The following is a 12,500-nucleotide window of genomic DNA, read 5'->3' as shown; positions in this document are numbered from 1 at the left end:
TCCTCAAGTGAAGTGGAGGGACTGGAGGGAACTTTAGGGAGAGAAGGGAGGACAGAAAGGGCAAAGAGGAGAGAGAAAGGGGGAAGGAGAAGGAAGCGAGAGGGAGTGAGAAAGGGAGAGGAGAAAGTGAAGAAATGAAAAAGAAGGAGGAGGAGGAAGAAGAGAAGAGAAGAAAGGAAACGAAGAGAAGAGAGAAAGTGGAGGAGATAATGAGGAGGAAGGAGGAAAGTGAGAGGTGAGAGAGGAGTGCCTGAGAGAGAGAGAGAGAGAGAGAGAGAGAGAGAGAGAGAGAGATCCATATATTCAGTTTTCTTTGTCGTCTTTCACTTTGCGTCTCCTTCTGTGTCTTCCTCCTCCTCCTCCTCCTCCTCCTCCTCCTTTCAATCGTTATCTCCTTGTCTCCTCACTTTTCCCTTTCCTCCTCCACGTTTTCCTTTCTTTTTCTTCTTTTGTGTCTCATTATTATTATTATTATTATTATTATTATTATTATTATTATTATTATTATTATTATTATTATTATTATTATTATTAGTCTCTCTCTCTCTCTCTCTCTCTCTCTCTCTCTCTCTCTCTCTCTCTCTCTCTCTCTCCTTATCTCCAGTCCCATTTTCCTCGCTATGGAAAATGTAAATTAAGTTTTTGAAATAAGAAAACGGGCCTTCAAAAACTTCCCTTCCCTTCTCTTCCTCTTCCCTCTCCTCCCCTCCCCTTCCTTCTTCTCTCTTCTTCTCATTTCCCTTCACTTTCTTTCCCTCCCTTCCCTTTTTTCCTGTCTTCCTTGATTGCTGTTTTTTCCTTTCCTCTCTGCCCCATCCTTCCCTCCCTTTCCTTTCTCTCCCTTTCACTCCTTCCATTCTTTTCTCCCCCTCTTTTCCTGCCCTCCTCTCTGTTCCTCTTCTCCCTCCCCTTTTTCTTTCTCTTTCCTTTCCCTCCCTACTTCTTCCCCTCTTCCTTCCTTTCTTTCTCTTCTCCCTATTCTTCATTTTTTTTCTCCACTTTCTCCCATTTCTAAAACTCACAGTGAGGTTTCTGCCCAGTGAATCCAGTAAGCACCCACACTCCCCCCTTTTCCCTCCCCCTTCCCCTCTTTTCCCCTCCTCTCCCACGGTCCAACGGAGGGGAAAGTTAGAGAAGGGAGGAATGGGAGGGAGGGGAAAGAGGATGGGTAAGTGAGGAGGGGTAGAGGATGGGAAAGAAAGAGACAGAGAGAGAAGAGAGAAGGGAAAGTGGAAGGAGAGGGAAGAGAAAGTGGGGAGGATAGAAAGGAGAGAGGAGGGAAAATGATAAGAAGAAGAATGGTAAGGAGAGGAGGAATCATGAGAGGAGAAAGGATGGGAAGAAGAGTAGGAGAGAAGAGAGAAAGGGAGAAGATGGGAAGGAGAGAAAAGGAGAGAAGGGGAAGAGAGAGAAGAAGAGAGGGAAAGGAAAGTGCATGGTAAGATGGTAAAAAGAGAGAGAAGGGAGGATGGGATAGAGAGAGAAGGGAAAGTGAGAAGGAGAGATGATGGGAAACGAGGGAAAGAGAGACGATGGAAAGAGAGATAAGGGAAAGTGGGATGCCGTGAGGATGGGAAGGGAAGGGAAAGGAAAGTGGGTCGGACTCCTGGAAATTGAGTGTTTACATCAGGTGGCCGATGGGAGCATTTCAACAGTGACGTCACGGTGATGCTGCCCGCTGATTGGTGGGCGCCGCGTGTGTGTGTGTGTGTGTGTGTGTGTGTGTTGTTCCCCACGCGGCAGAAGTCAATAGTGTTGTAACTCTGTATTCCACTTTCTTCGTTTTGCTCTCTCTCTCTCTCTCTCTGTTTTTTTTTCTCCTTTTATTGTTTTTCTTACATTATTTTCTTCCTTTTATTATTTTTTCTCTTCGCCATGTTTGTTTATTTATTTATACATATATTTATTTATTTACTTATTTATTTGGCAACGTTTATATTCGTATTGGGAATTCTAACTTTTTTTTTTTCCGTGTAAATTATCATCCTGTTTTTCGTGTTTTCTCTAAGTTCATATTTATTTATTTATTTATCATTTTATTCATTTTAGTTGGTGACGTTTTTTGTTCTCTTTGGTGTTGGTGATAGTGGTGATGGTGGTGGTGAATAGGCTATGGTGATGAAGATGTAGTGATAGTGATGAGCTGTGGTGATGGTGATGAGGTTGTGGTGATGGTGGTGATGCTGCGGGGATGTCTGGAGAGTGATGATGTGATGTAAGGTGAGGTGATGAAGGTCCCGTGAAAGTTACCTGGTGGTGAAACTCTCTATAATAAATTTTTGTGGTGTTCTGCTGACTGAGTAGCGTGGTGATGGTGGTGATGGTGATGGTAGTGGTGGTGATGATAGTGGTGGTGATGATTTTGGTGGTGGTGGTAGTCCCTCACTCCCTCCTTCATATCGCTTCTCTTTACTTTTTTTCTAGTCAAGGGTATAGTAAAAAGAGGAAGTGGATTAGTAGTGGAGAAGGTACAGGTGGGGGGCGGGGGGAGAAAGGAAGACAGTATAGAGGAAGAGAGGAAAGTGGAGCAATAGTTAGAGAAGTAAGCAACGGAAAGAAGAAACGAGGAGAAATAGAATAAACAAGGAGATGATGAGTGGAAGAGGAGTTTTTTTTACAGTAAAGGGGGCAGCTCAAGGGCAAAAAAAAGAAAAAGAAAAAAATAACCCCGCTAATCACTGTCCCTGTAAAAGAGTATAGAAGAGTGTCCAAAAGAGAGGTCAATTTCGGGAGGAGAGATGCCTTGATACTCTCCTCTAGAAATACGGTCAAGTCATAGGCAGGAGGAAATACAGACGAAAGGTGTACAGGTGTATGGTGTACGTTTCACTGTCCCTATAAATAAGAGTATAGAAGAGTGGCCAAAAGAGAGGTCAATTTCGGGAGGAGAGATGCCTTGATACTCTCCTCTTGAAATACGGTCAAGTCGTAGGCAGGAGGAAATACAGACGAAAAGTGTACAGGTGTATGGTGTATTTTCGTTAATTGTTATGCTGTAGTCACTCTCCTCCCCCCGTCCCTTCCCTCAGCTATTTACAATCCCCAGACTGATGCATTATTAAACTCGACTGGAAGCGGGATTATCCGGGCTAGTGTGTTGCTTAACGTGGCGGGATTAAGAGGGAAAGCGAGGGAAGGGCGGTGAGGGAGGCACGGAGGGAGGGGAAACAGAGGAAAAAAAGTGATGATTGAGGCGGGTGTAAGGTGTAGGAAAATTGACAAGGAAAGAGGGAGAGAAGGATGTTGAGGGAAAAGTAGGAAAAGGGAGGAAAAGAAGGAAGAGGGAGATAGGGAGACGTGAAGAAGGGAAAAAAAATGTGAAAATATTGATTATAAATGAAAGAATGAAGGGAGCGGGAATAAAAAATGGGTTGTGATGAAATGAAAGAGATAAAAAGGTGACAGGCTGACAAAAAAATAGTTAAGGAAAAGAACGGGAAATAAAAGAAATGGGTCGTTATGTAATGGAAGGGAAAAGGAAACAGCGTTGATGGTGACACAGGAAACAAATGAAAACGATAGATACAGAGGGAACAGCAGAGGATGGTGATAAAGAAGGGGAATAAAGAGAGGCGTTGATGATAGAGGAAAGGGGGAAACTATAACAGAGAGAGTGATGGAAAAACGATGGTGATGAGAGAGAGAGAGAGAGAGAGAGAGAGAGAGAGAGAGAGAGAGACTCAAATTCGTCCTACAACTAAAAAAATAAAATAAAGGAAAGGAAAATTAAGATTAAGAAACAAAGATTAAAAGAGAGAAAGAAAAGTAATAATGAGAGAAAGAAAAACAAAGAAAAAAAAGGGAAGGAAGATATTTTTTTAGTCACTGTGGCACGTCACAAAAACAAAAAGCTACGCGTATCGTTTCATAATTCATCGTTCACGTGACCTGGAGCTATGACGATACTTTTTTGAGCCCGTGTACAGGTGTTGGGGAATGAGTGAAATGTCATGTTGTACAGTTACCACCGCCTCCACCACCACCACAACCACCATCACCACCACCAGCATCACTTTCATCTCCATCCCCTCCACCAACACTACCATCAACACCACCACCACCTCCATCAACACCACTACAACCATCATCACCACCACCACCACCATGACGATCTATGCTGCTGTTACTGTTTTTTTTTGTGTGTGTTAGAGGAAAATGTGTGTGTGTGTGTGTGTGTGTGTGTGTGTGTGTGTGTGTGTGTGTGTCCTTCTCCCTTTTCACCTCTTCACACTCCCTTTCACCTACCCCTTCATCCTTTCCCTTCCCCTTCCCCTCTTCCTCACTCATCCTTTTCCCCTCCATTTCATCCTCCCCCTTTCCCTTCCCTCCTCTCCCTTCCTCTCCTTCATCACAACTCCTCTTCACCCTCCCCGTTTCTCATCCCCGTCATCCTTCTCCCATTTTTCAACTCCCCTTCAATCTCTTCCTCCTCAATCCTCCTTCTATCCTCCCCCTTTTCCCTCTATCCTCCCCTTTTCCCTTCCCTTCGTCCTCTTCCATCCTCCAACCTTCTCCTCTCTCTCATACTCCCCATCTTTCCCCCTTTACTCTCCCTCCTCTCTTTTTACCTCCTCATAAGAACATAAGGACGTAAGGAGTTTACAAGAGGCCGGTTGGTCTATACTAGGCAGCCCCTGTAAGTCTAACCCCACCTTACCTCACTGTCCATGTAAGTTGATTTGATAGTTAGTTAGTTAGTTAGTTAATAGGTAGTCCAATAGCTTGTTTAATACCGTTAGTTAGGTAGGTAGTTAGATAGGTAGTTTAATAGTTAGATAGTTTGAGTTAGTTAGTTCGTTAATTTTACTGTATTCTGTATTTGTTTATTTATTTATTTATTTGGATTATTTTTTGTTTTTGTTTTGTTTTATTTTGGTGTTTTTCTTTTTCTTTTTCTTTTCTTTTTCTTTTCCTTTGTGTTTTCTTGGTGTTGTTTTTCTTTTTTGATGTTCTTTTATTTCTTATCATCCTCTTGTTGATGTTCGTTGGTCTGGGTGAGCCGCTTTCCTCCCAGAAGAGACCCACCCATAATTTTGGTGATGTTAGTTTGGGGCCGAAAGGTGGATGATGTTTCTTATATATTTTCTTTTCCTGATGTCTTGTTTTTCTTTTTCGATGTTTTTTCTTTTCTTTTTCTTCTTATTTCTTTTCTTTCTTCATGTTTTTTAATGTTCTTTTGTTTCATATCATCCTCTTGTTGATGTTCATTGGTCTGGGTGAGCCGCTTTCCTCCCAGAAGAGACCCACCCATAATTTTGGTGATGTTAGTTTGGGGCCGAATGGTGGATGATGTTTCTTTGATGTTACTTTTCTTGATGCTGTTCTGTTATTGTTGTTACTTGTCTTTTGCGATGTTTTTTTTCTCTTTTTCCCAATTTTTTGGTGTTACTTTCTATATCATCCCTTGTTGATGTTCTTTGGTCTGAATGAGCCTCTTTCTCCCCAGAAAAGACTCACCCTTAATTTTGGCGATGTTAGGGCCTGAAGGTGGATGATCTGTGTTTGTTATTTTCTTTTCTTGATGTTTTGTTTCTATATTTTCCTTTTTCTGGTGTTCCTTTTTATTTTCTTTTTCTTTGGTGTTCCCATCACGTGGATTGTCTACGACATCTAACGAGCACCACAAGCCCCGGTTTATTGTTCGGAGTTTGCTCTCCTAGGCAGACTGCCTACCACGGCTGACGAGCTCCACCTGCCCGGGTTTATTGTTCGGAGTTTGCTCTCCTAGGCAGACTGCCTACCACGGCTGACGAGCTCCACCTGCCCGGGTTTATTGTTCGGAGTTTGCTCTCCTAGGCAGACTGCCTACCACGGCTGACGAGCTCCACCTGCCCGGGTTTATTGTTCGGAGTTTGCTCTCCTAGGTGTATTACCCATGACGGCTCACGAGCCCAACCTGCCCGGGTTTTATGTTCGGAGTTTGCTCTCCTAGGTGTATTGCCTATGACGGCTCACGAGCCCAACCTGCCCGGGTTTTATGTTCGGAGTTTGCTCTCCTAGGTGTATTACCTATGACGGCTCACGAGCCCAACCTGCCCGGGTTTTATGTTCGGAGTTTGCTCTCCTAGGTGTATTACCTATGACGGCTCACGAGCCCAACCTGCCCGGGTTTATTGTTCGGAGTTTGCTCTCCTAGGTGTATTACCTATGACGGCTCACGAGCCCAACCTGCCCGGGTTTTATGTTCGGAGTTTGCTCTCCTAGGTGTATTGCCTATGACGGCTCACGAGCCCAACCTGCCCGGGTTTATTGTTCGGAGTTTGCTCTCCTAGGTGAATTGCCTACCACGGCTAACGAACCCCACCTGCCCGGGTTTGTAATCGGAGTTTGCTCTCCTAGGTGAACTGCTTTCGCTAACGACCTCCACCTGCCCGGGTTTGTAATCGGAGTTTGCTCTCCTAGATGAATTGCTTTCGCTAACGACCTCCACCTGCCCGGGTTTGTAATCGGAGTTTGCTCTCCTAGGTGAACTGCTCACGCTAACGACCTCCACCTGCCCGGTTTTGTAATCGGAGTTTGCTCTCCTAGATGAACTGCTTTCGCTAACGACCTCCACCTGCCCGGGTTTATTGTTCGGAGTTTGCTCTCCTAGGTGTATTACCTATGACGGCTCACGAGCCCAACCTGCCCGGGTTTATTGTTCGGAGTTTGCTCTCCTAGGTGAATTGCCTACCACGGCTAACGAACCTCACCTGCCCGGGTTTATTGTTCGGAGTTTGCTCTCCTAGGTGAATTGCCTACCACGGCTAACGAACCTCACCTGCCCGGGTTTGTTGTTCGGAGTTTGCTCTCCTAGGCAGATTGCCTACCACGGCTAACGAGCCCCACCTGCCCGGCGTTGTAGCCGGAAGATCTCCGGCACCTCCGTCGGGGTCCCGATGGACGCCGAGGCGCCCTGCCGGGAGCCCTCCAGTCCTGCCATGCTCGCCAGGGAGACCTTGGGCTCGCTGGCGCTCCACCGCCCCGCCGATTCGAATAGGGCGGATGCAAGAACTCGCTTCTTAAAACTACCAGACTGGATTATAAAATTAATCATAAATGCCGTGAAGGCGCCGGTCACCGCATTTATCGGTTCTTGGATGAGGACCGATGGGGCTCGGGGACGCGCACAAGCATCATAAGGAATCCTCGCGGCGGCTTGCGGCGCAGCATCCGTTTCCCTTTTCTTTCTTTCTTCTAATTTTTCTTTTTAATTATTTTTTCTTTCTCTGATTGACTGATTGATTGATTTTACATAGTAAGAATTGGTTCACCAATTAACGTCTTTCAGGTACATTGCATTCACACACCTGCTGAGGGAGAACACCAGTGAGCGTGCTGACTCACGAGGACGGGCCACTAAAGCTTCCTAACATTTGTGGCTGCCACTTCTCTTTAGTCGTCTGTTTCTCTATTTTTCTCTTCTTTATTTCCTTCTATTTCTCCCTTTCTTTCATCCTTGCTCTCTATACATATATTTCTTTCAAACTTCATCAGCCCCCTTTCCTTTCCATTCTCCCTCCCCTTCATCTCCCTCCCTCCCTTTCATCCCCTTCGCCTCACGCCCTTCGCTCTTTTTCTGTTATCATCACGACAGCTGTTTAATTTCTCGGCGGGGACATTTTTTTATGTTCGTGGATGTGACATGCTTCCAGGGGCGTCCATGTTTTTTTTTTTTTTTTTGCCTTTTTTGGTTTTAATTATTCATTCAGTGAGTGCAACGGATGGGGGGAGGGGGGGGGGAGGATGGTAATAGTGTGTGTGTGTGTGTGTGTGTGTGTGTGTGTGTGTGTGTGTGTGTGTGTGTGTGTGTGTGTGTGTGTGTGTGTGTGTTTGCTCATTATCATTATTAGTATCCTTTTTTTATTTCTTTTAACGTTAATGAGGCTTTTATGTCATTTTTTGCTCCGTTTTTTCATTCTTTTTTTTTTCTCTTCGTTTTTATCTTTTTGTTTTGTTTCCCATTTGAGTTTTTGGTGTTTGAGTTTTCCTTTGTCCTGAGGGTTTGTGCGTGAGTTTGTGCGCTGCTTTGTTGATCTTCGTTCATGCCCCGCGGAGAGAGAGAGAGAGAGAGAGAGAGAGAGTATACAGACAGGTAAACAGACAATGACGAATGGCCTCACTGCACTGCGACAAACTGACAGGCAGATAAACAGACAGACAGAAAGACAGACAGACAGGCTTATCGCTCTATCACCTCCTTCTACTAATGAATATCTTACCTTTTAAATTCCTCTATAATATTACTTCCATTTCTCTGTATATCGATTTTTCATGTTAACATCTACTCAAAACTTGCATGCCTCCACCCCTCCTGCGACTCTGCGACACACGACTTTCTATTCTAGTTCATCCCTCTGCTATCCGAATTCCCTATGCAAGAGTTCACCGGCATCTTCATTCTTTCATCCCTTTCGCTGGTAAACTCTGGAGCACCCTTCCTTTGTCTGCATTTCCTCCTGCCCACGACTTAGACGCTTTCAAGAGGAGAGTATCAAGACAGGACCCCAACCGAATCTAACCCTCCTTTTTGGAATCTTAGGTCCAATGTTTGTGAGAGCAGTGCTATAACGGGCTTTTATTCTCTCTATTTCACCCTTGAGCTGCCTCCTTTGCTGTGATGGCCTTACTGAAAGAGACAGGCAGACGGATATATAGACAGAACCATATTGATAGATGGCTCCTCCGAGAGACACATAGACAGGCAAAGACAGACAGAAAGCAAGACAAAGAGAATGGCTGAGGAGGAGAGGAAGAAGAGAAGGGAGAGAGAATGGATGAAAGACGAGAGGCAGAAAATTGAGGAGGGAAAGCGAACACAAAGAAGAGGAGAGGAAGGAGGGAGATGGAAAAAAGATGCAAGAGGAGAGGGAAGTGGAGGGAGAGACAGAGGGAAGAGGATGAGAGGAAGGAGGAAAGAAGAGGAGCTTGAAGAAGAGATGGAAGGAAAGAAAGAGGAAAAGGAAGTGGAGAGAGAAGTTTGGAAGCAGGAAATGGGGAAGGAATGAGACGAAGGAGGAAGAAAAGAAAAAAAAAGAGGTGGAAGAGAGGGAAGGGGAAGAGAAAGAGGAACTGGAATCGGGAAAGGGAGGAGAGGAAGGAAGAAGAAGGGATGGGAGATGAGGGAAAGGAATGGAGGTAGAATAAATGAAAAGGAAGAGAGAAAGGAGGGAAAAGGAGAGAAAAGAAGAAGAGATAGAAGGAAAGCAGAAGAAGAGGGAAGCATAGATCACACGGAAGAAAGAAAAGGAGAGAAAAGAGAAGGAGAAAGAATTAATGAAGAAGGAAGTAAAGGAAAAAGAGAGAGAACATGAAAGGAAGAAAAGAGAGGAAGAAGAAATAGAAGCAAAACTAGAGCAAAGACGAGGAGAAAAGGAGAACAAGGAGAAGCAAGATCAGAGAGAAGGAATGGGTGGGCGTGAAGTTGGGCGGGGCGGGCGGGCGGTCGTCATGGCAACGGGAGGCTGGAACGGGCGGAGGTGGGTGGGGGGAGGGGGGATGATTGTGGGGGTGATGGGAGGTGTGCTGTGGGCGGCCCTTATCCTCCCCCCACCCTCCTTGCATCCTCTTCCTCCTCCTCCCCTTCCCTCCATCCGTCCTCCTCTTCCTCCTCCTCCTCCTCCTCCCCACGCCCACCACGCCCACAAGAAATGACGTTCGCAAAGACAAAGAGGAACGAGGTGCTCTTCACTTTCCTCCTCCTCCTCCTCCTCCTCCTCCTATTTTTATCTTTTCTTATTCATGTCTTTCTTCTTCCTCCTCTTCCTTAACACACACACACACACACACACACACACACACACACACACACACACACACACACACACACACACACACACACACACACACTGGCTTTCTGTGTGCGTAATAAAAGTATACATCGTGTGCGTCGCCATTACTTACTTTTTTATTATATCAACAACCTGTATTTTGTTCACTGTTCTTGTTGTTGTTGTTGTTGTCGATAATTGGTTCGTTTTACTGATTGAATGATTTGTTTGTTTGTGTGTTTATATTTTTTTTCAGTCATTCATTTCTCTTTTTTTTTTTTGTATCAGTCCTTCGTTCAATTTTATTTCATTACTTTTTTTTCTTTCATTCTCTCCTTCCTTCCTTCCTTCCTTCTTACCTTCCTTCCCTCCCTCCTTCCCTCCTTCCTTCCTTCTTTCTTTCTTTCAACCATTTCTTTTTTTTCTTTTTCTTTCCAGTGTTATCGTTGTGCAAATTGTTCTTCCGCTTTCTATTTTTTTTTCTTGTTCTGCGTGGCTGTTCATTTTCCTTCGTGTGTGTGTGTGTGTGTGTGTGTGTGTGTGTGTGTGTGTGTGTGTGTGTGTGTGTGTGTGTGTGTGTTCTTGTTCTATTTATTTCGTCCATTATCTCTACTTGCTTATTGTTTGTGTCTCCGTTTATCACTTTATCTGCTTATCACAATTATCAACACTGCCTCCCTCACCCCCCATTCTCTCTCTCTCTCTCTCTCTCTCTCTCTCTCTCTCTCTCTCTCTCGTATCAATTGTATCTTTCTCATCTCTTAGTCAGCCAGTCTGTCTGTCTGTCTGTCTATCTCTTTATCTTATTGTGTAACCCGGAAATGACACACACACACACACACATACACACACACACACACACACACACACACACACAGAGAGAGAGAGAGAGAGAGAGAGAGAGAGAGACATGGGCTCGATTTTACAATTCCCTTCCCATCATTTTCTCCCCCTTCTCTCTCTTCTCTCCCTCCCTCCCCTCTCTCTCATTTCTCCCTCCCCTTCTCCCCTCTCTCTCTCTCTTCTGTCCCTCCCCTTCTCCCCTTCGCTCTCATTTCTCCCTCCCCTTCTCCCCTCTCTCTCTCTTCTGTCCCTCCCCTTCTCCCCTCTCTCTCTTCTGTCCCTCCCCTTCTCCCCCCTCTCTCTCTCTTTTCACCTCCCCTTTCCTCCTCCTCCCATCCCCCCCCCCCAAAAAAAAAAAAAAGAGAGAGAGAGGAAGAGTCAGAGGGAAAGGGAAGGAAAAATTGCAATAAAATTCGTTCAGGGAATTAAAAATCAAATCACACGAGTATATTTTTTCCCTGCAGTTAGTTTTTTTTATATATATTTTTTCCTACAGTCAAAGGATTTTTCATATTGTTAGTTTCCGGTTATTATTTTTTGGTGTGTAATTTTTTTCTTTTCCTTTATATATATTATTAAGGTTGTGTTATGCGTGGCTGATAGCGTAGTATGTTGTTGTCATTGTTGTTGTTGTTGTATTTTTTTTTTTTTTTTGGTAATTTCGCTGCTGGAATAAAAAAAAATTGAAAGCTTATCTCTGCCGCGGTTTTTTTTTATTTATCTTTTCTTCTTTCTTTCTTTTTCTTCCTATTTGTTTCTTCTTTCATCATTTTCTTCTTTCTTACTTTTCTCTTTATCATTGTTTCTTTTTTCTCTTTTTGTCCTTTCTTTTTTCTTTCTCATCGTTTCCTCTTTCATCATCATTTTCTTTTCTTCTTTCATCTTTTTCTTCTTCCTTTTCTTCTTTGTTTTTTCTTTCATATTTTTCTTCTTATTTACTTTCTCATGCTTTCTTCTTTCATTCTTTTATTTTTTTTCTCATTGTTTTTTATCATCTTTTCTTATTTTTCTTTCATTGTTTTCATTATTTTCTTTTCCTGTTTTCCTTTCTCACTGTTTTTTCTTTCATCTTTTTTCTTCTTTCTCTTCCTTAAATTGGGACCGAGAGAGAGAGAGAGAGAGAGAGAGAGAGAGAGAGAGAGAGAGAGAGAGAGAGAGAGAGAGAGAGAGAGAGAGAGAGAGAGAGAGAGAGACCAACCTTGAACTTCCCCCATTACCCTATTTCCCCATTACTGATTTTAGCGTCTTGGTTACGCCGCTTACCTCACCCAACCTGTCTTTACCTGCCCGGCGCTCGCTTAATTAACCTCACCTGACATCCCCCTCCTCCCCCTCTCTCCCTTCCTCACCACGACCTTATTCAGCCTCCTTCATCCCCCCCTCACCTGTTACTCATTGGCAATTAACCTGGAGGGCTTTGTTACCCATTCTGAATTTGGTACGTGTCATCATCATCATCATCATCATCGTCATCGTCATCGTCATTATCAAGAACAGCTCAAGATCCTCAACCGAACTTAAACTTAGACGTCCTCGCTTCCTTTCTCTCTCCTTCACTCTCCTTCCTTCACTGCTTTTTCTCCTCCTGCCTTCCCTCCTTCCCTCCTTCACTCCTTGCTTTTCTCCCTTCTTCCCTCCCCTTCTCTTCTATCTTTCCCTTTTTTTCTCATTGTCTCCCTTTCTCACTGCCTGCCTTCCTCGCTTCCTCCCTTTCTCTCTCTCTCCTTCACTCTCCTTCACTGCGTTTCTCCTTACTTTCCCTCCTTCACTCCCTTATAAAATATCTCCTTCCCTCCCTTCCAACATCTCCCCATCTCTCTCCCTCTTCGTCTCCATCACTGACTACCTTATCGTCGGAGTCTTTCTATTTTATTCCTTTCTCCTTTATTCCTCCTTCCCAACTCTTCA

At 44.2% G+C, this 12,500-nt stretch overlaps 2 long non-coding RNA genes across 5 annotated transcripts; one reads left to right on the top strand and one right to left on the bottom strand.

The window, feature by feature from the left end:
* Window positions 1–4,816: 4,816 nt before the first annotated feature.
* LOC127004220 (uncharacterized) lies at window positions 4,817–7,687 on the bottom strand. The gene is made up of 2 exons (XR_007757695.1): window positions 6,431–7,687; window positions 4,817–5,828 (listed from the first exon to the last, which is right to left on the bottom strand). It is a non-coding gene; the product is annotated as an uncharacterized LOC127004220 (long non-coding RNA).
* Window positions 5,717–6,547, top strand: LOC127004219 (uncharacterized). 4 transcript variants are annotated; one of them, XR_007757691.1, is made up of 4 exons: window positions 5,717–5,864; window positions 6,001–6,136; window positions 6,205–6,272; window positions 6,403–6,541. It is a non-coding gene; the product is annotated as an uncharacterized LOC127004219 (long non-coding RNA). The 4 variants fall into 4 exon arrangements; XR_007757692.1 differs by lacking the exon at window positions 6,205–6,272 and having other exon boundaries at window positions 6,403–6,547; XR_007757694.1 differs by lacking the exon at window positions 6,205–6,272 and having other exon boundaries at window positions 5,727–5,864; window positions 6,069–6,136; window positions 6,403–6,547.
* Window positions 7,688–12,500: the final 4,813 nt, after the last annotated feature.

The sequence above is a fragment of the Eriocheir sinensis genome, chromosome 27, assembly GCF_024679095.1.
Source record: "Eriocheir sinensis breed Jianghai 21 chromosome 27, ASM2467909v1, whole genome shotgun sequence".
Lineage (NCBI taxonomy): Eukaryota > Metazoa > Arthropoda > Malacostraca > Decapoda > Varunidae > Eriocheir > Eriocheir sinensis.
This window is presented reverse-complemented; position numbering and strand designations above follow the sequence as displayed.